This window comes from Bos grunniens, chromosome 1 (genome assembly GCF_055505025.1).
Source record: "Bos grunniens cultivar Pamir isolate PY7600 chromosome 1, Bosgru_T2T1.0, whole genome shotgun sequence".
Taxonomy (NCBI): Eukaryota; Metazoa; Chordata; class Mammalia; order Artiodactyla; family Bovidae; genus Bos; species Bos grunniens.
Window position 1 is genome coordinate 136,102,164 of NC_141165.1, and position 24,351 is coordinate 136,126,514.

General features: G+C 39.3%; 1 long non-coding RNA gene and 1 pseudogene across 1 annotated transcript in view; one reads left to right on the forward strand and one right to left on the reverse strand.

Annotated features, from left to right (window-relative positions):
• LOC147380234 (uncharacterized) overlaps positions 1–19,587 on the reverse strand; it is a 207,679-nt gene extending 188,092 nt beyond the window's left edge. The window contains exon 1 of the long non-coding RNA XR_015167480.1: positions 19,341–19,587. This is a non-coding gene — a long non-coding RNA (uncharacterized LOC147380234). The remainder of the gene's footprint in view (positions 1–19,340) is intronic.
• An 863-nt stretch (positions 19,588–20,450) lies between these two features.
• LOC147380235 (small ribosomal subunit protein uS2 pseudogene) lies at positions 20,451–23,981 on the forward strand (annotated as a pseudogene).
• Positions 23,982–24,351: the final 370 nt, after the last annotated feature.

The following is a 24,351-nucleotide window of genomic DNA, read 5'->3' on the forward strand; positions in this document are numbered from 1 at the left end:
CCTTCAGAATTTATGAAAAGGCTTCATCCATTTTTGCTCACTTAAATGTAGTCCTCAAATACTAGAGTATAAAAAAAAAGAAAAGAAAAGAAAAATATTTTCCCATTCATGCTTTATATCATAATAATCACAGAAATTATAAAAGTGTTTTCATCAGTGTTTTTACTACAAACATAATATCTTGACATAGCCTTATATTAAACAGGTTTTGTAGGCCTGTCTGGAAACTAGAATGTTTACAATAAAGCAATAATTTCTTTGCTCCAAATTGTCAATTTGGAAGTCTGCTTTTGAAACACAGCTAATTGATATGCTAACTGCTTAAGTCAATATATAGTTGTAGAGGATTACATTTATTACTGCATTTATACTGCTTAGTAACATTGATCATTCTGTGACAAAGTAAATTAAATTCAGACTTTGTTTACTAGTTGCAGATGTTTTTAGGTGCTCTAGTGCTACTTTTTTCTTCTAGATTAAGTTAAATCAAAGGCACAACAAAATATTTTGGAAAATATGTTTTATTTATATTGAATAAGAATATTTTTCCCTTTAGCATATCCACTGATGCCTCTCCCTGCCATCTAGCCCATTCTTTTATCTTGAAAACATTGAAACATTCACAAAGGAGTGATTCTCTATCATTCATGTTACAGTTTCCCTTAGAGGTACCAGCTAAAGAAGTCTAATTTGAGTCCATTCCTGGTTTTAGTAAACTAAGCTGAGTCATGTTTCACTCATGATCCATTTTGTTCCTGTTCAAAGACAACAACTCAGGCAACTAAATTAGCTTCTAACACTCAGAGATACATTTGCTCAACTGTAGAAAGCATTTTTCCTTCTGTATTCATCTGTAGTTAAACTCAACCACAGGTATCATGCTGTCTTGAACACATTGAACAAAATCCTTTCAGAAACCAAGTAACCCTTCAAAACTATTTGTTCTTTGCTTCAAGTAAAAAGAGAGAAAAGGAAGTAACAGAATCATACAGGATTGAAAGAAAGTTTGTGTCTCCAGACTTTAAATTGTATCCTAGTACCTACCAGACCCACGTCCAAGGTAAGAGAAACCCAAGTAAGACGGTAGGTGTTGCAAGGTGGCATCAGAGGGCAGACACACTGAAACCATAATCACAGAAAACTAGTCAATCTAATCACACTAGGACCACAGCCTTGTCTAACTCAATGAAACTAAGCCATGCCCATGGGGCCACCCAAAACGGGCAGGTCATGGTGGAGAGATCTGACAGAATGTGGTCCACTGGAGAAGGGAATGGCAAACCACTTCAGTATTCTTACCTTGAGAACCCCATGAACAGTATGAAAAGGCAAAATGATAGGATACTGAAAGAGGAATTCCCCAGGTCAGTAGGCACCCAATATGCTACTGGAGATCAGTGGAGAAACAACTCTAGAAAGAATGAAGGGATGGAGCCAAAGCAAAAACAATACCCAGTTGTGGATGTGACTGGTGATAGAAGCAAGGTCCGATGCTGTAAACAGCAATATTGCATAGGAAGCTGGAATGTCAGGTCCATGAATCAAGGCAAATTGGAAGTGGTCAAACAGGAGATGGCAAGAGTGACTGTCGGCATTCTAGGAATCAGCAAACTAAAATGGACTGGAATGGGTGAATTTAACTCAGATGACCATTATATCTACTACTGTGGGTAGGACTCCCTTAGAAGAAATGGAGTAGCCATCATGGTCAACAAAAGAGTCCAAAATGCAGTACTTTGTTGCAATCTCAAAAATGACAGAATGACCTCTGTTTGTTTCCAAGGCAAACCATTCAATATCGCAGTAATCCAAGTCTATGTCCCAACCAGTAATGCTGAAGAAGCTGAAGTTGAACAGTTCTATGAAGACCTACAAGACCTTTTAGACCTAACACACAAAAAAGATGTCCTTTTTATTATAGGGGACTGGAATGCAAAAGTAGGAAGAAGAAACACCTGGAGTAACAGGTAAATTTGACCTTGGAATACGGAATAAAGCAGGGCAAAGGCTAATAGAACTTCCCAAGAGAATGCACTGGTCATAGGAAACAACCTCTTCCAACAACACAAGAGAAGACTCTACACATGGACATCACCAGATGGTCAACACTGAAATCAGATTGATTATATACTTTGCAGCCAAAGATGGAGAAGCTCTATACAGTCAGCAAAAACAAGACCAGGAGCTGACTGTGGCTCAGATCATGAACTCCTTATTGCAAAATTCAGACTGAAATTGAAGAAAGTAGGGAAAACCACTAGACCATTCAGGTATGACCCAAATCAAATCCCTTATGATTATACAGTGGAAGTGAGAAATAGATTTAAGGGCCTAGATCTGATAGATAGAGTGCCTGATGAACTATGGACTGAGGTTCATGACATTGTACAGGAGACAGGGATCAAGACCATCTCCATGGAAAAGAAATGCAAAAAAGCAGAATGGCTGTCTGGGGAGGCCTTACAAATAGCTGTGAAAAGAAGAGAAGCAAAAAGCAAAGGAGAAAAGGAAAGATATAAGTATCTGAATGCACAGTTCCAAAGAATAGCAAGAAGAGATAAGAAAGCCTTCCTCAGCAATCAGTGCAAAGATATAGAGGAAAAAATAGAATGGGAAAGACTAGAGATCTCTTCAAGAAAATCAGAGATACCAAGGGGACATTTCATGCAAAGATGGGCTCGATAAAGGACAGAAATGGTATGGACCTAACAGAAGCAGAAGATATTAAGAAGAGGTGGCAAGAATACACAGAAGAACTGTACAAAAAAGATTGTCATGACCAAGATAATCATGATGGTGTGATCACTCACCTAGAGCCAGACATCCTGGAATGTGAAATCAAGTGGGCTTTAGAAGCATCACTACAAACAAAGCTAGTGGAGGTGATGGAATTCCAGTTGAGCTATTTCAAATCCTGAAAGATGATGCTGTGAAAGTGCTGCACTCAATACGCCAGCAAATTTGGAAAACTCAGCAGTGGCCACAGGACTGGAAAAGGTCAGTTTTCATTCCAATCCCAAAGAATGCTCAAACTACCGCACAGTTGCACTCATCTCACACGCTAGTAAAGTAATGCTTAAAATTCTCCAAGCCAGGCTTCAGCAATATGTGAATTGTGAACTTCCAGATGTTCAAGCTCGTTTTAGAAAAGGCAGAGGAAACAAAGATCAAATTGCCAACATCTACTGGATCATCAAAAAAGCAAGAGAGTTCCGGAAAAACTTCTATTTCTGCTTTATTGACGATGGCAAAGCCTTTGACTGTGGATCACAATAAACTATGGAAAATTCTTCAAGAGATGGGAATACCAGACCACCTGACCTGCCTCTTGAGAAACCTGTATGCAGGTCAGGAAGCAACAGTTAGAACTGGACATGGAACAGCAGACTGGTTCCAAATAGGAAAAGGAGTACATCAAGGCTGTATATTGTCACCCTGCTCATTTAACTTATATGCAGAGTACATCATGAGAAACGCTGGGCTGGAAGAAGCACAAGCTAGAATCAAGATTGCTGGGAGAAATAGCAATAACTTCAGATACGCAGATGACACCACTCTTATGGCAGAAAGTGAAGAGAAACTAAAAAGCCTCTTGATGAAAGTGAAAGAGGAGAGTGAAAAAGTTGGCTTAAAGCTCAACATTCAGAAAATGAACATCATGGCATCTGGTCCCATCACTTCATGGGAAATAGATGGGGAAACAGTGGAAACAGTGTCATACTTTATCTTTTTTGGGCTCCAAAATCACTGCAGATGGTGACTGCAGCCATGAAATTAAAAGACGCTTACTCCTTGGAAGAAAAGTTGGGACCAACCTAGATAGCATATTGAAAAGCAAAGACATTACTTTGCCAACAATGGTCCATTTAGTCAAGGCTATGGTTTTTCCAGTGGTCATGTATGGATGCCAGAGTTGGATTGTGAAGAAAGCCAAGCACTGAAGAATTGATGCTTTTGAACTGTGGTGTTGGAGAAGACTCTTGAGAGTCCCTTGGACTGCAAGGAGATCCAAGCAGTCCATTCTAAAGGAGATCAGCCCTGGGATTTCTTTGGAAGGAATGATGGTAGAGCTGAAACTCCAGTACTTTGGCCCTCTCATGTGAAGAGTTGACTCATTGGAAAAGACTCTGATGCTGGGACGGATTGGGGGCAGGAAGAAAAGGGGACGACAGAGGATGAGATGGCTGGATGGCATCACCAACTCGATGGATGTGAGTTTGAGTGAACTCTGGGAGTTGGTGATGGACAGGGAGGCCTGGCATGCTGTGATTCATGTGGTCGCAAAGAGTCGGACACTACTGAGCGACTGAACTGAACTGAACTGAACTGAACCTACCTGACCATACCATCTATAGTTGGCAATTAGTTGTTTTTTTTTTAATAAATTTTGAAGTTAACTTGTAAATAGAAAAATTATATTTTCTTTCTGAAAGGGTTAATTTGTTTACTATAAATGAGAAAGCAAAGCTATAATTTTATTAACTGTTTTTAGATAGCTTTATTTCTCAAATGTGTGTGCGTGCTTAGTCACTTCAGTCACGTCCAACTCTTTGTGACCCTATGGACTATAGCCCACCAGGCTCCTCTGTTCATGGAATTCTCCAGGCAAGAATATTGGAGTTTGTTGCCGTGCCCTCCTCCAGATTTTTCATGTGTAAGGAGGGTCAAAAAATAAAAAGTAAAGGACTGTGCCTCTCCTCTTACTCATCTCTGTAACCCCTGTGTTGAGTGGAGCAGGGGTTGAGGCTTCCCATGAGGCTGCATCCTAGTCATCAGCTTAACTAGAGTCTCACTCATGAGAAACCTTGACCTAAAGAGGCACCCAGATGAGGGGACAAGCAGCAAGGTATCTTCAACTCATACTCAAAAAAGATTGATAGATAGAGAGATAGGTAGATATACAGAATGATAAAGTAAATGGTGCTGATTGTAAGCAGTTGTTCAATTGAGGTCAAGAACATACAGGAGCTATTCATATGAGTCTTATAGTTTTATGCTTTTTGCAATTATATAAAAATATAATTTGCCAGAAAAGCAATGTTTAGGATTCCCTTCCCATATCAATAACTGATGTTCTTTAAAAGTGAACATTTTTCCCAAAGCACTTGGCTATAGTCCTCTCTCTCTATTACTTACTGAGTTCAACACAAACTCCACCTTTAATTCTCTAAGGAACTTGGGAGCTCTTTCCCAGAATTAAATTCTCATTTCCTACTATGATTACCATGAAACCTACTGCTTCTAGGTTTCAAATTGCTGGAAAACACAAAGCAACAAAAAGTCAGTTGAAAAGTGTTCAGAATCAGGAGACTAGGCTAATAGTCTAGAGGCATGAGTTCTCTTTAGACTTTAAATGATGTATATTAGCCCTGTTTCACTCATAAGTACTGTGACTCTTACTGTTCATGGAATATTTTATATACTATTATTTTTAATTAAGATTATTACTGCGTATGTTGAGTTTTAATAAAGAGAATGAGACACCTCCAGAAGGTAATTATACACTCCTCTAGGAAGTATATATATGCTTAGGAATATTTTTAATTATAAGAACAACAGAAGAGAACTGCCCTTACTATTCCACCCACCTTCTAGCCTTCATTGAAAACTCTTTGCTTTTATAGGTAGTAAAGCTCAGAAAATAATTGAGGAGAAGTAACTCTTTTTTTTTTTTTGCAAATATTAGTTTCACTTTTCACTCCTGGTTCAAATGTGGAAAGATTAAACCAGAAATATTTTTCATTCAATACTGTTAATAAAAACATTCTGTGTCTGTGAGTTAAACTTTCTGTGTGTTAGTTTCAGAGACCAAAAATAACAATGGATAAAGGGCATATATCTTCAGGAATGCAGAGTTCATTATTTAAAAATGAAGAACAGAAAGTTTGACATACTTTTGAAAATGGATAGATCATACTATTTGATACTGTATGGTTATGACTCTGAATATGAATATAATTTCTTACATACAGAAAATAGTTATTTCATGAGAATTACACTTATTGGAAAATATCATTTGGAAATTATTACTCTTTAAACATCATTTACTTCTACTAAAGTTACTTGCAATTTTCTTTAATAGTCTTACAAACTCAGCCCCATCAACCTACTACCAGCTCTTCCTTGGTCTAATGCCATAACTGAATTGATCTGTCTCCTTCCTCTCTGGTAAAATTATACTTTATTTTCTATTAGCACCAAAGTAACTTTTTAAACTTTTGTATTGTGTCAAAAGCCACATAGTATAAAACGTACTACTTTAGCCATATTTAACTGTACAGTTAGCACAACGCACATTCACATTGTTGTGCAACTCCCCGTCATCCATCTCCCAAATTTTTCACCTTCCCAAACTGAAACTCTGTCCCCATTAAACACTAACTTCCCATTTTTCCTCCCCACTTCCCACCTCCTAGTCCCTGGCAAGAGATTAATCTCCAAAAGATAGAAACAGCTCATGCAGCTCAATACCAAAAAAAAAAAAAAAAGAAAGAAACTGCAAAAAATGAGCAGAAGATCTAAATAGACATTTCTGAAAAGAAGACATATGGATAGCAAAGAGGCATGGGAAAAGATTGCAACATCACTAATTATTAGAGAACTGCAAATAAAAACTACAATGAGGTATCACCTTACACTGGTCAGAATGGCCTTCATCAAAAAGTCTATAAACAATAAATTCTGAGAGGGTGTGGAGAAAAAGGAACCCTCCTACATTATTTGTGAGAATGTAAACTGGAAGCGTCACTACAGAGAACAATATCAGTTCAGTTCAGTCAATCAGTCGTGTCCGACTCTTTGCGACTCCATGAATCACAGCACGCCAGGCCTCCCTGTCCATCACCAACTCCCAGAGTTCACCCAAACTCACGTCCATCGAGTCAGTGATGCCATCCAGCCACCTCATCCTCTGTCGTCCCCTTCTCCTCCTGCCCCCAATCCCTCCCGTCATCACAGTCCTTTCCAATGAGTCAACTCTTTGCATGAGGTGGCCAAAGTACTGGAGTTTCAGCTCTACCATCATTCCTTCCAAAGAAATCCCAGGGCTGATCTCCTTCAGAATGGACTGCTTGGATCTCCTTGCAGTCCAAGGGACTCTCAAGAGTCTTCTCCAACACCACAGTTCAAAAGCATCAATTCTTCAGCGCTCAGCCTTCTTCATAGTCCAACTCTCACATCCATACATGACCACAGGAAAAACCATAGCCTTGACTAGACGAACCTTTGTTGGCAAAGTAATGTCTCTGCTTTTGAATATGCTATCTAGGTTGGTCATAACTTTCCTTCCAAGAGAACAATATAGAGGTTCCTTAAAAACTAAGCATAGAACTAGATATGACACAGCAATTCCACTCTGGGACATATATCCAGAGAAATGTACCACACACCATACATTTACCATAATTCAGAAAGACATATGTATCCCAATGTTCACTGAAACAGTATTTACAATAACTAGGACATGGAAGCAACCTAAATGTCCATTAACAGACATTTGTCAGTCATCTGTGTTCAACTCTTTGTGACCCCATAGACTGGCCCCCACCAGACTCCTCTGTCCTTGGGGATTCTCCAGGCAAGAATAGTGAAGTGGGTTGCCATGCCCTCCTCCAGGGTATCTTCCCAACCTAGGGATTGAACCCAGGTCTCCCAAATTGCAGGCAGCTTCTTTATCATCTGAGCCACCCAGGGAAGCATCCATTAACAGAGGAATGGATAAAAAAGACATGGTGCATATATACAATGTAATATTATGCAGAGTAATTTTTTAAATTACATCTCCTCTGAGATGCCATCATGTTTTCTGTTTTACGTCGTCTGCACCCTTGTCTCTCTGTCCTTCCTTCAGCACTTTGTAAGGCATTCTTCTTCCCAGGATTCAAGTTTCAACTCAAACATTCCCTTTTTGGATCAGTCTTCCCCTTAACTCTATCCTGATACTTCCTGCATTTCTTCATAATATTTATTACCATCTAGCATCATCTCAGGCTTCCCTCATGGCTCAGTTGGTGAAGAATCCACCTGCAATTCAGGAGACCTGGGTTTGACCCCTGGGTGGGGAAGATCCCCTGGAAAAGGAAACAGCAACCCACTCCAGTATTTTAGTTTCCAGTTATGAAAACATTAGTTCCATGAGTATAAGGACATTTGTCATAAGAAGATGCCTGGAGTAAAATCGGAACTCAATAAATATTTGTTTTCTGAATGAATCTTCAAAATTAGTATCCTTTTTTTTCTTCTGGCTAAAAACTATTGCTTTGTGTGAAGCCCTGAAGTCTCATAGACTGCCTCTTAGCTCTACACAAACAAAAAAATTTATTTAAAACTAAAATGAGAATCATCAGTTTTTATGTCACTATTTTTATTTCTTTTTAAATTAAAAAATATAGAGGTAAAATTCTATTTGGGAGTTTAGAGAAAACATCAAAATGTCTGCTTTGTGTTCAAGTCCAGCTACAATGGAAATGCTTTTGCTCTAGTGTTATGAAGTGTGTAGTGTTATTTTTCTTTGAGTATTTACATAACACAGATTCTGATCATTGTTGAATTTGCAAACAATATTTAGTGGAGAGGAGGAGATGGCAAAAGGCTATGTCTTGTTTCACTGAGTAGAATAATATTTAGTCAGGGTGTTGTTTAAAACACAGAGCAGGCAGTCCATACAGGTCTCCATCTGGGAAATGACAAGTCACATTCTAACCACGCCCTGACTGCATAGTCTCCATTGTAATCATAGGTTCAGACAAAACTGAAAACTGTGTGCAAGCTTCTCTCAGGTCATTGGATCATTGCACAGTCAACAAGAGATATGTGCTAAGTTCAGCTGCCCAAGGAGAGGAGCCCAGCTGGATACATATTCCCAAACCATGCATGGTCCCTGGTGATGAATAAATAAATAGATCATATAGGTAAACACGGGCTTCCCTGGTGGCTCAGACAGTAAAGAATCCTCCTGCAATGCAGGAGACCTGGGTTCAATCCCAAGGTCAGGAAGATTCCCTGGAAAAGGGAATGGCACCCCACTTCAGTATTCTTGCCTGGAGAATGCCATGGACAGAGGAGCCTGGCAGGCTACAGTCCATGGGGTCACAAGAGTTGGGCCTGACTGAACAACTAACACACAGGTAAGAACTGATCAGCTTAACATATTATCTGTCATCACTGAATCAAAAAATGTTCCAAAATTTCATTTCTAAGTCAACCATTTTTCTGTTAGAAAATACATCCCTAATTCTAATGTTAGCTAAGTTAGCCTATAAAAAAAGGAGATTTTGTACTTATTCTTTCATTAATATTTTTTCTACTGTGTTAGGCAGTGTGGGTTCAATGGAGGAGGGTGGGGAACAGATAGACCTGCCCTCATGGAATGTATAGTCATCTAGGGAGAAAAAATGTGATCAACAATCACCCACATATATAATTATGAACTGTGATAAATGCATTTAAAGAAGCTTATGACAGTGTGTGGCAAGGACATGTGACTTAGTTTAAAAGGTCAAAGAAGGCTTTGACAATAAGGTGACTTTTGAGCTGAGATTGGAAAAACAGTTAAGAATCTAAGTGAGGTGTTTGGGAGAGGTGTATTTATGGGGAGAGGAGATCATGAATACAGGTGGAAGGGAAAATGGAACATTGAAAGGAATGACACAATAACAGTGAGGCTGGAGATGACACAGTGAGGGAGAGAGCCTGGAATAAGATGGGACTGAAGAGCAGGGCAGGAGATAGAGCTTGGGGGAGGTGGGACTAGAAGGCATTGTTAGTGGAAGTCGATAAGTTTTACATCTAGATAACAGGATCAGACTTGTGGTACTGTTTTTCTTGCAACATGTTGAAAGTGGAGCCAAACACAGGGCTTCTGCTGGAGACTTGGAACATCTCTCAGACAATGACAGTGACAGGCAAAGGGAGCTAGCTAGTGGCATCTGACCTCTTAACTCTACCGTTTCCTGGTACACAGAGGAACAAGCTCTTACAGTAAGCCAGCAGAAACGTATTTTGAAATCTATGCTTAATATACTCCACTGGGACTGGGGTTAGTAGGTGGAGGTGGAACAGAGATTTTGCCATGATTATGCCATTGTTCAAAAAGAATCATTTAATGATGCTATAAACAGTTGTAAATGAAATTAATAATCTTAAGTTCTTATCATAAAATTATTTTCAATTCAAATAATAATTTTAGAGAATTTTTTCCTTGCTATAATATGTAAGCTGAGATTTAGTGAGTATGTGATTTTGATATATTTAGCTTATAGAAGCACAGAATTTAAGCATTTGATTTTATTGTGCCTCTCAAGGTCCCCTATGACTTTGCTACTTGAAATGTGGTCCAGGGAACAACAAAATTGTCATCATGTAGGATCATATTAGTAAGTCAGAATCTCAAGTCTGTTCTCTATATCTACATCTCTATGCCTGCCTTGCAAACAGGTTCATCAGTACTATTTTTCTAGATTTTAGATATACGCATTAATTTAAAATATTCATTTTTCTCTTTTTGACTTACTTCATTCTGTATAACAGGCTCTGGCTTCATCCACCTCAGTTCAACTGACTCAAATTTGTTGCTTTTTATGGCTAAGTAATATTCCATTGTATATGTGTACATCAACTTTTTTATCCATTCGTCTGTCAACAGACATCTAGGTTGCTTCCATGTCCTGGCTATTGTAAATAGTGCTGCAATGAGTTGTTCTAAGTTAAAAATAAAATAAACCTAAAAAAAAGAAAACCAGAACCTCAGAATCTCAGCCCCCTCCCAAATCTACTGAGTTAGAGTCTGCCTTTTAACTAGATCTCCGTGTGATTTGTTTACTCATTAAAGTTTGAGAAGGATTGCTTCAGAATACTATTTATGTCCAATGTAGGAAGCTCTATTTGAATAATTAAAAGCATTAAATTGTGTGATTATTTTGTTAAAGTTCATTAAATATTAATATGCTGCTCTTTCAATAAGTGGCTATTTAACATTGAGTTGTAAGAGTCAACTTAGAAGAGTTTGGCAAATCAAAATTTTAAAAGTCCTATTTTTCAAGTTTTTCTTCTCCTTTCCCTTCAAAAAATACTTCACTTTTACATCCCTATTTAAAATGAATAGTGAAATACATACAAACATATTTTAATGCCTTCCTGGTAGAGGAATAATATTATTTCTGGAGTCATACATTAAGTAGTGTATTTGTGGTAGAAATAAAAATGTCGTAAATATGATAAGAGGCCTTGAGCATGAGAGGGCTCTTTTTCGTACATTTTAGGGATAGACAGCTATTTTGTGAAGCAAAGTTTGTTAGTGTTCTCTTTGATTTGGAAAAGTAAAATTCCAGAGCTTGGGCTGGAGCAGATTTTGAGTCAGAAGAATTAAGAAGTTTCACATCAAAATGAATTTGAATTTTGCTATCTTGGTCCTTGTATCTGTGCTCTATTTGTTGCTGCAAAAATTATTATAAACAATGGTTGACAACAACACAATTTTATTATCTTAAAGTTCTGTAACTTGGAAAACCAGCACAGGTCAGGATGTCAGGAGGGCTGAGTCCCTTTCTGGAGATTCCAGGGAAGAAGGTAACGTCTTGCCTTTTCCAGCATCTAGGGGCCTCCAGCATTCTTTGACCCCTTTCATCTTCAAAGACAGTAATGATCAGTGGAGTCTTACTGACATTGCTGCCTCCTCTTCCCTTTTAATGAAAGTTGGAGGGGCAGGGAGTGTTCCCTAGAGGCTTGGTGGTAAAGAATTGCCTGCCAATGCAGGAGACACAGGTTCAATCCTTGGTCCAGGAAGACCCCACATGCCGCGGGGGAATTAAGCCCATGCACCACAACTATTAAGCCGGTGCTTCTAGGGCCTGGGAGCCACAACTACTGAGCCCATGTGCCTCAACTAATGAAGCCCTTGTACCCTAGAGCCTGTGCTCTGCAGCAAGGGAAACCGCTGCAATATAAGACCGCTCACCACAGCTAGAAAGTAGCCTCTCCGCTTGCCACAACTTGAGAAAAGCCCTCATAGCAACAAAGATCCAGCACAGTGCCCTCAAACTATTAAAAAAAATAAATAATAAATAAAATTATTTTAAAAAATAAAATAAAGAGACTTGTGGTTACACTGGATTCACCTGAATAATCCAGGCTACTCTCTGTTTGAAGGTCAGCTGATTTGAAACTTTAATTCCCCTTTGCCACGTTACATATTCACAGGTTCTGAGGATTAAGACACGGACACCTTAAAAGGAACATCTTTCTGCCTCCCTTAATCCTTGTAGGGAGGAGTGAGTGCATAGCCTGGGGAGAAAAGTCCTGAAGGAATTCCAGAGAGAGATAAGGACTGGGCAGTTCCTGGGAAGGGTGGCAGGCCATGTTCTCATGAGAAAGATATCCAGTCAGAGTTCCTCTATAGTCAGAATTAATTGTAAATGAGACTTTCAACTGTTTTCATGATTGTTTTCAATACCTCACATGGCATGGATTCCTTTCCAGCATATATTTGCATTTTTCCACTAAACCCTACATGGAATGAAAAATGTATTGCTTAGGGTGACTATTTAGAATGGAGAAAGAGAGAGGGGAGGCCATGGTCATGCGACCTGGAGTAAAGCCAAGCTCAGAATGATAACTACAGGGAGGAGATGATAAGAAAGAATATTGAGTCAAGCCAGGAGCACAAATTCACAGCAAGAGAGTACAGGAAACTCACCTCTTTTCTCACGCTCTGCCTCTCACCTTGTTCAGAGGAAGTACATTCATGACAATAAATTCCATCTGAATGGAAGTGGTCATTGTTGCACAAAGTTCCTCAAATGCATTAGGCTCCAAGAAACAAAGGCAAATAAAATATGCCTCTACCTTCAAAGTGTGTATGCAGTCCAGTAGTGAAGACTGACTAATAAATGCCTATTAGAAGGCAGAGTAAGCCTAGAAAAATGCACAGGGAGCATCTGGGAGCATGAGGAGAAGCTTCCAAAGCAGATTGCACTTGCCAGGGAAGGCTTTCCAGAAATGATGTCTGAGCTGTGTGTGGCAATATGGCTAGGAAACACGTGTATATGGAGGGAGTAAGTTGGGCCTTTCAGAAACAGCAAATAGGCATGTGTACAAATGTGCCCTCCTAATATAGATACAAGGAATAGACTCCAATTTTATCTTTGTCACTCAATAATTCTTTCTCACTTCTGTTGCAATGGTGTAGAATTGCTCTACTTATAGAAATGAAGCCCATCTGGTCCTATCCACTCCTGCCATCTAAGGGTCTATGGGTCATCCTTTTTCTCACTTGAATCTTCATTCTTTCTCTGGATCTTTCCTTTATGTTCTTGAACAAGTTCTCTAGTGTCTTCTCTGTCCCAGCCCACATCTCCATTCTGTTTTCTGTTACTTCTTCCTTTCTCTTTCCTTCCTTGTCAAATTTCATAAAATGACTCTCTACTCTAGATTTTCTAATATCTTATTACTTTCTAACATCATGTTTACCTCCAACTCTTAGCTATCTGAGTTCCAAATGTTCCCTGCAAACCTGCCTAAAACTGCTTTCATTGAAGGTATCAAAAAAATTTTTTTAAATCAAATCATCCTTTTAGTCACTAATTTTTTGAACTCTGACACATTTGATACTATGACAAACTTCTTTCTTGAAAGCCTCTCTTTCTCTTCAGGCATGACAAGATTCTGATCCCCTGCTTCTCTTGTCAAACCTCCATCTCCTTTTAGCTTCCTTTTCTTTCACTTCTCTGCTAATAATAGGTGCTCTAATATACATTTATATATATATATATATATATATATATTTTAAAGTTTATTCAATGAAATAGATTCCGTGTTGAAAAAATACATAAGTATGTCTTAGAATTCACTTCAATAGGATTCAACTCTAAAAGTTTGTTTCAAATATTCAAGTATTGCTTCAGAAAGTCGACATTGTAATTAAAAAAAATAAGTCTACGAAGATTACAAATAGCTTTGTTATAAGAAATAGAGTGTGGGAAATATGATGGCTTGTGCTTGTCCCCAGACACATTTTCTCCCAGACATTTCTGTTACTGCTGTTGTAGGAAAGCAAATATGCCAACTTGACTTGAAAAATTCTGTGCAATAATGTAGGACAGTGCAGTGGAGAGAAGAGGATAGAAAGTAATTGTGGTTAGGGACTTCATGCTTTTTAAAAATCAGAGCAATTTTACAGAAGGAAAAATTAAATTATCAACATCAAATAAACTACCATCACATTTCCTCTCCAATGACTGAAGCTAATATTTTTAAATTGAAAACATCCTTTAAAAAAGTCAAGCACATTTTTCTGATATTGAGAAACATTTTACTACTTACAAGGCTCTACCACAGCCCTCTACTCACACAAAGAGTGGTTTTGAAATTAGTTTATTTTCTTAAGAAAAATAAGTGTTTACACAGATCTGGCCAAAGCAAAGTCTCTATAGGTTGAAAAAATTAAATAGTCAGAGCTATTAGAACTGCACAGTGTCTTGCATAAGGAATGGAGTGGGAATAAATGGAGACCCTGGGCTTGGACAATGCAGCAATACTCTGATGGTTAGAGAGTTATTCCACATAAGCTATAGAAACTTGCTTATATAGACATGTCCTTGTTGATGGAGACACAATAGTCAAATGGTATATCAGTGTTTATAATTTGACTTAAGTTTGACAGAAGTGCAACAATTGCATTAAAGATAATTGGTATTTTGCCTAATCAAAGTATTCTCCAAAATGTGTTGGTACTTTACAACTATTTTGTAAAAAGTCATCATTTTTTAATATTCCAGACAAATTCAATATGTTCCAAAAACATTGACTCTTTTGAAATTGAATAATTATATCCTAACTTATTTTGTATGAATTTTTTTTTTATGTCTGGCTCAAACTATGTCTTTTCTCCATGATTTATCGTGGAATCAAATTTTAGGGGAAGGCTTAGTTCTGAGAAATCATTTATAACATATATGTGACAAAGGGTTAATAAAGTGCTTTCATAAATCAGTTAGAGTATTACTAGTGCTACCATTTACTGATGTGAAAAAACATTGGACATAATTTGGTTTAGGAAGAAAACTAAGAATTTTATTCAGGGAGTGCTAGATTTGAGCTGCCTATACAACATACAAGAGGTAATATGTAGATAATTATGTATCATATTTACATACCTCAAAGGGCATTCAAAAGGGAAATTTTTTGCTTAGTAAGATTTTACTTTTAATATGTGATGAAAATCTTTTTTTATTTTTTTTATTTTTCAAAATATGTTCCCAGGTGTATCGTTCAGGTCCCTGAAGAGTTCTCCTATCTTTTTGATGCAATAAAAGATGCTGGATACATAACAGATTTCTGTGCAGTTACTTAAATTACCTAAGTAATTTATAATGATACAGGAAATACATGTGAAAAGCAAGATATATTTTATATATGGTATGATCACAACTAAGTAAAAAAAGTTGTATAGATATAAATATTTGGAAATAAATATATCAGAATGCTAATAATTTTTTTAAAAGATGCTGGATACAGTTCTCTGTCTCTTTTTCAAAGTTACTATAATATCACTGACTTTATTTGTCACACATATTTGTCTAACAAAGGAAAAAAGCTTATGAATGTCAGAAACCTGGTTTTGAAACATTTCCATTGATTGTTTTTAATTCAACCAGCATTCTGTGGGCTTAAAAAAGAAAGACAACTGTTTAAACCCACAACTTGCTGGTAAACACACTTCTGCTGAGAAAAAGTTGAGAGGAAAAGTAGCCTTCATATGTCTTCACTGGTCTCAAAAGTTACATTACCCCAAAGGACACATCAAAATCAAGCCCATAGTAATTACTTTGAAACCCAAACAACTACCAAAAACAAGCAAAAAATGTGAACCAGAAACCGTGTTTGTGTATGGTAACTATACCCTGTAATCGTACTGCTTCTCAATCTAAGCAGGGTCTTAACATTCAATGGTCAAGAAACTTTTTTAACTGGTAGTTATTTTCATGTAAAGAGCATGTTTTCTTTCTCCTTAAATACGAATACTGTACGAATGAATAAGTTTTGACTCAGACTCTTCTAATGTGCTGTCAGTTGGTATTGGGCTGGTGGTCGTGAGTGTTCCTCTTGTAGCTGTGCAGGTTTCTCTTGTTTAGTTGCAGTCATAAGTGCAAGGTCAGAAGAGGCTGGGCTCAGTGCTGGAGCAATGGGAACCGGTTGGGAAGTGGGAGCCAAAGCAGGGACAGAAGCTGGCACTTGAACCACGGTTGCTGCTGTGGATGAACTGGTAGCAGTGGTGGCTTGATTTGATCCCTGGGCTGCCTGTAGCTGGGGCTGATGTTTTACTGCTTCAGGTTTTGTGGCCGTTACCATCTTGAACCTTTTCTTATTATGATCATATTCTTTATGGATAGTATCATTGTTAAAGGTTTTGTCTGCAGAAATTATTTTTTGTCCCACTACCCAAATGCATCTTTTACTACAAAGATGCAGCCAATTTCAAAGGCTCTACTAAAGCTGAATTCTGGAAGCCAAGCCCTAATAGAGCGTGGAGCTCACAGGTCTGATCATATCCCCAGGGACAGACTTCTGCCCCCTCCCCCAACTCCCCATGTCACAGGGAGGTTTTTTTTTTTTTTTCCCTCTAGAAAGCTCTCCTTCCCTCAGACCTACTGTCACTCATAACCCAACTCATCTTTTAAATGATTAAATAGAATCAGTGTTTCTTGGTTTAAAAAGAAAAAGAAGAAAACAGTCCTATACTAGTTAGTTCTCATTACCTTAAAGTAAGCTAAAATCATACTGTTTCAAAAAGCAAATTTTAACTATAAAAATTATTTTAAAACCACCTTTCTGTTTTTGGCATTTAGCACCTGGCAAACAAAAACACTGAAGTGTATACAATAAAGAGACTTGAGGTGGAAAATATTTAATTAAGAGCTCAATTTTGGAGAGTGTGTGAGGAACTTGTGAATATCCATGTGGAACTGTTTGTTAAGTAGGCAGATATTAAGTTTGTAATTTTTACAGAGATAGCACAAAAGTTATGGGACTAAATGTCATTATCTGAAAAGTGAATATACGTAGAAAAAAAGTTCTCTGGGGTAGAGTGACTTAGAGACCATCAAAGTAAAGCAGAAATGAGTTCCTAAAAGGAGACTGGGAAGGAAGGTCTTGACATGGAGTGAAGAAAAGTCTTTCAGGAAGGAAGGGATGATTATTTGTAACAAAAGCTGTTTGTGGGACAAAAGCTGCTTACAGGTAAGGCTATATCAGCACTGAGAATTGCCTATTGAATTTGGCTGCATAGAGGTAACTGGTGACCTTGAACAAACAGTCCTTGTGGAGAAAAAGAGATAAGAAGGAGAATGGAGTAGGTTCAAGGGAGTGAGGCAAACCAGGAATTACAGACAATGGGTAGAGACAATTGTTTTTAAAAGATTTGGCTATAAGAGGGAGCAGAGAAACGGAAAATGTCGCTGAAGGAGATGTGGAATCATGGTGAGCTTGTTGTCCTTTTTTTCCCCTTCTTCTTTTTTAATGGAAGAGAGAGGGGACAATTGCAGGAGTGAAGGCTTTGAACAGGTGAGAGGTGATAAGAGACATCATGTTTAACGACAGGAGGGAATACAGGATATATGATTACAGATGAAGGTTGTCAGATTGGTATTTTTTTCCCATGAAATAAGTAATAATTTCATCAGTTAAAAATGAGAAGAAAGGGGGAGTTGTCAGGAGCTTTGGTAAAAAGGAGAATATGCTTGAAATAGTTATGTGAGAGCAAGAGATTGAACTGACTTGGAGAAATTTCACAAACTCTTTTCCTAGACAAGTCAGATACCTATACAGGGAATTCAGACTGATAAAAAAAAAAAATTGGGGCCTTTTTTTGGTAAATTTTACTCCACTGAAAAAGTGAGAAATCCCGACTAGTTTCCATTCTTCGTGAACTGCATCCAGAAGTTCAAGTGGTTCAAGTGAAGTCACTCAGTTGTGTCTGACTCTTTGCGATCTCATGGACTGTACCCTACCAAGATCCTCCGCCCATGGAATTTTCCAGGCAAGAGTACTGGAGTGGGTTGCCATTTCTTTCTCCAGGGGATCTTCCCGACCCAGGGATCGAACCCAGGTCTCCCACATTGCAGGCAGACTTTACCATCTTTGCCACCAGGGAAATCAAGTACTAGACTTCAAATTTTACCTTCTTCATTGTCCCATAGTATTTCAGGGTTTCAAGGTACTTCAACTAAGATTATGTATGTGGAGGCTCAATTGCTTCAGCCATGTCCAACTCTTTGCGAACCTGTAAACTGAATCCCACAAGGCTCCTCCGTCCCTGGGATTCTCCAGGCAAGAACAGTGGCATGGGTCGCCATGCCCTCCTCCAGGGGATCTTACCAACTCAGGGATGGAACTCAGGTCTCCTACATTGCAGGTGGATTCTTTACCACTGAGCCACCTGGGAAGCCAAACTAAGAATATAGCCCTATTTAAATTTATGTCTATTTAAGCCTATACTTACAGAGCAATTCAAGAAACCACCAATGTGATTGAGTTACACAGAGGCAGCCCTGCTTCCCAGGACTGGCCAATTGAAACCACAACCTTAAACAAAGGGTAGAGGTAAAGAACCTTCCTGCCAGTGCAGGAGACATAGGAGACATGGGTTCAGTCCCTGGGTGGGGAAGATCTCCTGGAGGAAGGCATGGCAACATACTCCAGTATTCTTGTCTGGAAAATCTCCATGGACAAAGAGGATCTTGGTGGGCTACAGTCCATAGGATTGTAAAGAGTCTGACACAGCTGAAGTGACTTAGCACACACACCCATCTCTGACCCACAATTGGCCTGAGTGAGACAAGATATCAAATTAACATAGAGCGACTCAAATGAGGAAACCCTACATTATAATATACCAAAATAACAATCATTTAAACTTGGATAATGTTAATGATTTGTTACAACATCATTTGTTACAACATACTGTCAGTGAGTACCTCAAACTAAAAGAAAACAAAAGACAAAAATAAAACTTTTCTTTGTAATGTCTGGAAGAAAAAATATCATTTTCCTTCTACCCTTCCAGGTTCTTGGCTGGATCTCTGTAACAAAAGGCAGGTTAATCAGAGGAAAGCATACAAATGTATTTAGCTTAAAAATATAAGTTTTATGTGACACAAGAGCCCTCCTAAGGAAGTGAAGACCCAAAGAAACAGATAAACCTACATGTTTTTATGCTGAATTTGATGAAGAGTGACAAGTTGTAGAAATATGTCGTAAGATGAAAAAGATAGGAGCTCAGTGCAGGAAACTGGGAGAATCTTAGCAAGACCTATTCATTCACAGTCAAAAAGAAGGCCATTCCTTACCTCCTGGTATAGAGAGGGCACCTTTAGGACTTCCCTGGTAGTCCAGTGGTTAAGAATACACCTGCCGATGCAGGGGACATGGGTTCAATCCCTGGTCCAGGAAGATTCCACGTGCCGTGGAGCAACTAAGCCTGTATACCATAACTACAGAGTCTGCACTCCACAAGACAAGCCACCACAACGAGAAGCCTGAACCTCACAGTTAGAGTAGCTCTCACTCGCCACCAGTAGGGAAAGCCTGTGTGCAGCAACAAAGACACAGGGCAGCCAGAAATTAGTTGATTAATTAATTTTTTTTTTTAAAAAGAGGGGGCAACTCTCACTTGAGGTCATTGTGACCTGCTTCAGAGAAGAGCAAAGAGTCTTTCTAGCACATTTCATTTGTCAAATTCCTTCAACTTAAACTATTCAAGTGTGCATCCATATTTGGAGGTAGCATATTCTAAACCCCATTAGTAACAGTACGTTCTTTTTATTCCCCAAAAGCTTCAATAATCACAATAATCCTGAGATTGTGACACTAAATGTGATTTTAAAAGTAGTTGAGGTTAAGAAACAAAAGTGAGTAGTTTCATAAAGTTTCACTGTATAGTGAAATGCTGAACTTGATCAAAGTATCCAGATTTCCTGAGTTATTCAAATAAACATATTAATCCCCCAAATAAATCTACAGAATAAAAGAAGAACAAACATTACTCTTGATTAATGTGAGTAGAAATAATATAACCTCTGAGGAAGATTTCATGAAATTGGCAGTGATTGCTATTGCTATGTTTATTAGCTGAGAAGCAGCAGTTTCATAAATAAAATTACTAAAGACAACATTCACTGTGTCAACAGTGAAAACTGACAAAAATCAAAACATTAACCTTCAACAAATATTAAATGTTGACAATTTTCCTAATGTTTTAAAATATTTTTCAATGATAAGATATTTAGTTCCAGTAGAACATTTTTAAATCTTGTGTTTAATTACTATGTGTGCCTACAAGTTTAGAAATCTACAATTGTGTATAACTAAGGCTTCTGGGTTCATTCTAACAGATGAAAACCTTGGAAGTTGCCACTGCTGTCCCTACAACAAGAAAAAGCTAACCCAACTGAAAAGCCATGTCTGCTCTTCAATCCATCAGAGAACTGAGGTTTCAGGACAAATTGCCAGGCAAAAGTCTGAAGAGCCAAATTCATCCAGAGAGACACAGGTAAGACTTGCTGACCTGGACCAAAAGCTGCTGGAGCCATAAACTGCTAGGAACACGGAAATGCTAATTTTGTTAAACAGCTGGAAACTGAATATAGACTAGCATTAAGAGTGAGAACACCTAGGGCTGCAGTTTTACGATGGCCCCCACATTTTCATGGGCTTTGAGTTTTTGAATCTCCACTAGGTTCTCATTGTGACGATCCAAAAAAGATCCCCGTGGCTCTGGCAGGGAAGGAGAGAGTAATCACTGAAATAAACCAACAGTCTAACCATAACAAAGGATATTCTCCTGGCAAAAGGACTTTTTTCTGAACCATATCCCAGTTGAAGGTTTTTCCAGTAGTCAAGTATGAATGTGAGAGTTGGACCATAAACAAGGATGAGCACCAAAGAATTGATGCTTTTGAACTGTGGTATTGGAGAAGACTCTTGAGAGTCCCTTGGACTGCAAGGAGATCAAACCAGTCAATCCTAAAGGAAATCAGTCCCAAATATTCATTGGAAGGACTGACGCTGAAGCTGAAGCTCCAGTACTTTGGCTATCTGATCTGAAGAGCTGCCTCATTAGAAAAGACCCTGATGCTGGGAAAGATTGAAGGCAGGAGAAGGAGCCGACAGAGGATGAGATGGTTGGACGGCATCACAGGCTCAATGGATTTGAGTTTGAGCAAGCTCTGGGAGATGGTGAAGGTCAGGGAAGCCTGGCATGCAGCAGTCCACGAGGTCACAAAGAGATATGACTGAACAACTGAACAACAATAATTCCGGTTGGTGGAAAGGAATCCCTTCCCACTCCAACCATTCCCCTCACCCCACTGGCCTCCTGTTTCTCCTTTTGTGGTTTTTCAGTCTCCAAGTCATGTCTGACTCTTCGTGACTCCATGGACTGCAGCACACAATGCTTCCCTGTACTTAACCATCTCCTGGAGTTTGCCCAAGTTCATGTCCATTGCATCAGTGATGCCATCCAACCATCTCATCCTCTGTTGCCCTCTTCTCCTTCTGCCTTCAATCTTTCCCAGCATCAGGGTATTTTTCAAGGAGTCAGCTGTTCACCTAGAGAGGGAAAACAAAAACAAAAACAAAAACATAGTCAACAGGGATCAGAGGTTCAAGGAAATAGGTTGGAAAGGCTGCAGCCAGGGAAGGGAGTACATGGAGGTGGGCAGGTGGGTGATGCTGTATCACAAAGAAGCACCTGTGAAGGTCACAGTTCAAGGGCAAGGCTGATTAAAACACTGAAATTTAATTGAAGGATTATAGAATGCTCCCCTTGCCCATGCAATACTACCACACCAACAGGGCTCCAGTAAAACAGTGGATTACATCTCTTAGTCCTACAAGAAGCAGACTTCCTCTGAAGAGGCATTCTCAGGGAAGCCCAATGTCCAGAGGAAAACCAAAACAAGGAGGTTTGATGAATATGAATCTTCTAGAAACTATTGCCCCAGCAAAAATTAATGTAAATCTTCATCCTAAAGCCCTCTTTACCTCATTCTAATTATGCATGCACATCATATTCATCTCTCAACAAAAATTACAAGGCCTTCCAAAGGCAATTAAAAACACAGTATGAAGTGAAGACAGAACAAGCATTAGAACTCAACTCAGATGTGACACAGATTTGGGGATTACCAGACCTAGGCTGCTGTCCATGGGGTCGCTAAGGGTCGGACGCGACTGAGCTATTTCACTTTAACTTTTCACTTTCATGCCTTGGAGAAGGAAATGGCAACCCACTCCAGTGTTCTTGCCTGGAGAATCCCAGGGACGGGGAGCTTGGTGGGCTGCTGTCTATGGGGTCGCACAGAGTCGGACACGACTGAAGTGACTTAGCATCAACAGCAGCAGATAGAACTGAAAATAACTGTGATTAGTCTTTCTTTATATGCTGCCTGATGTGAAGAGCTGACTCATTAGAAAAGATCCTGATACTCGGAAAGATTGAAGGCAGGAGAAGAAGGGGATGACAGAGGACGAGATGGTCGGATGACATTACCGTCTCAAAGGACGTGAGTTTGAGCAAGCTCTGGGAGATGGTCAAGGACAAGGAAGCCTGGAGTGCTGCAGTCCGTGGGTCACAAAGAGTCGGACACAACTGAGCAACTGAACAACAAATGCTACCCAGAGAGGAGTCCACACAACACTGTTCTGGGTTCTGTTGTAACTTAGAGGAAAACTTTCACAATGTTCAGAGCCCTTGGTTTCCTGCAAATAAAAGCAGAAAGTGTCCTCAAATTCCTCTCAGCAGAAACCCACTTCAGTCAGTTCAGTTCAGTTCAGTCGCTCAGTCGTGTCCGACTCTTTGCGACCCCATGAATAGCAGCACGCCAGGCCTCCCTGTCCATCACCAACTCCTGGAGGTCATTCAGACTCACGTCCATCGAGTCAGTGATGCCATTCAGCCATCTCATCCTCTGTTGTCCCCTTCTCCTCCCACCCCCAATCCCTCCCAGCATCAAAGTCTTTTCCAATGAGTCAACTCTTCACATGAGGAAACCCACTTAGGTGACACCAATCCTGACTTCTAAATGGAATAGTCAGAAAAGGCAAGGGATGGAAAGCATGAGTGCTCAGTTGGGGCCAACTTTTTGGACCCTGTGGACTGTAGCCCACCAGGCTTCTCTGCCCATGGGATACTCCAGGCCAGAATACTACAGTGGGTTGCCATTTCCTCCTCCATGGGATCTCCCAGACCCAGGGATCGAACCCACATCTCCTGTATCTTCTGCATTGAAAGTAGATTCTTTACTCACTGAGCCATAGCATCTATATCACAAATCTGAAGAAAACCTGAGAGAAGCTGGCAGCTGGTGCCATTGTTGCCTTTGAAAACCCAGCTGACGTCAATGGCATATGATCCAGGAATACTGACCCACGTGTGGAGCTGAAGTTTGTTGCTGCCACAGGGTGACTCCTGGAACTTGGCACCAGATCCAGGCTGCCTGGAGCTGACACTTCTGGTGGTTACTGATCCCGATACTGACAACTAGCCTCTCACAGAGGCATCTCCTGCCTTCTCTTGCTCTGTGTGACACAGACTCTCCTCTGTGCTATGTGGACATGGCCGTCCATGCACCAACAGTGGAGATCACTCAGCAAGTCTGATGTGGTGACGCTGCCCTGGAAGTTCTGTGTATGCATGGCACCATCTCCCAGGTACACTCATGGGAGGTCATGCCTAATCTCTGCTTCTACAGAAATCCTAAAGAGATTGAAAAAGATGAGCAGGGTGCTGCTGGAAAGGCTGGGACCAAAGAGACATTTCAGAATGAATGCACTGCCCCAGTTTCTGAGTTTACTGCTACTCGACCTGAGGTTGCAGCTTGGTCTGAAGGCAAGCAGTGTGCCTTTTCAGCAGTTTTCTATTGATGACTAGTCTGCAGTTCCCACCGCTCACCACTGAACATGTAGGAACAGCTACTGAGTGGCCTTAAACTGATTTTGTCCACAGATTCTTATACAGAAAATGGAAATAAGATTGAGGAAAAACAAGCAATTTCTAAAAAAAATTTTTTTAATGAAACAAAATAACTGTGACTAATATGATAAGGGCTCTAAAGGGAAAAAGTGGACAACATGCAAGAGAGGTGGAAAATCTAAGAAAAAATTGAAAGGAAATGCAAGAAGTCAAAAAAACACTGCAACTGAAACAAAAAAAATGTGTCTATCGGAAGATGTGACATGGCGAGGAGAGAATCAGTGAGCTTGAAGACAGATAGATAGAAATAGTTTAGTAAAAGTTTCTAAAGGTTGGAAGAGACATTAAAAGTTATTTCATATATCTTCTCAATTTCCTTTTGAAAA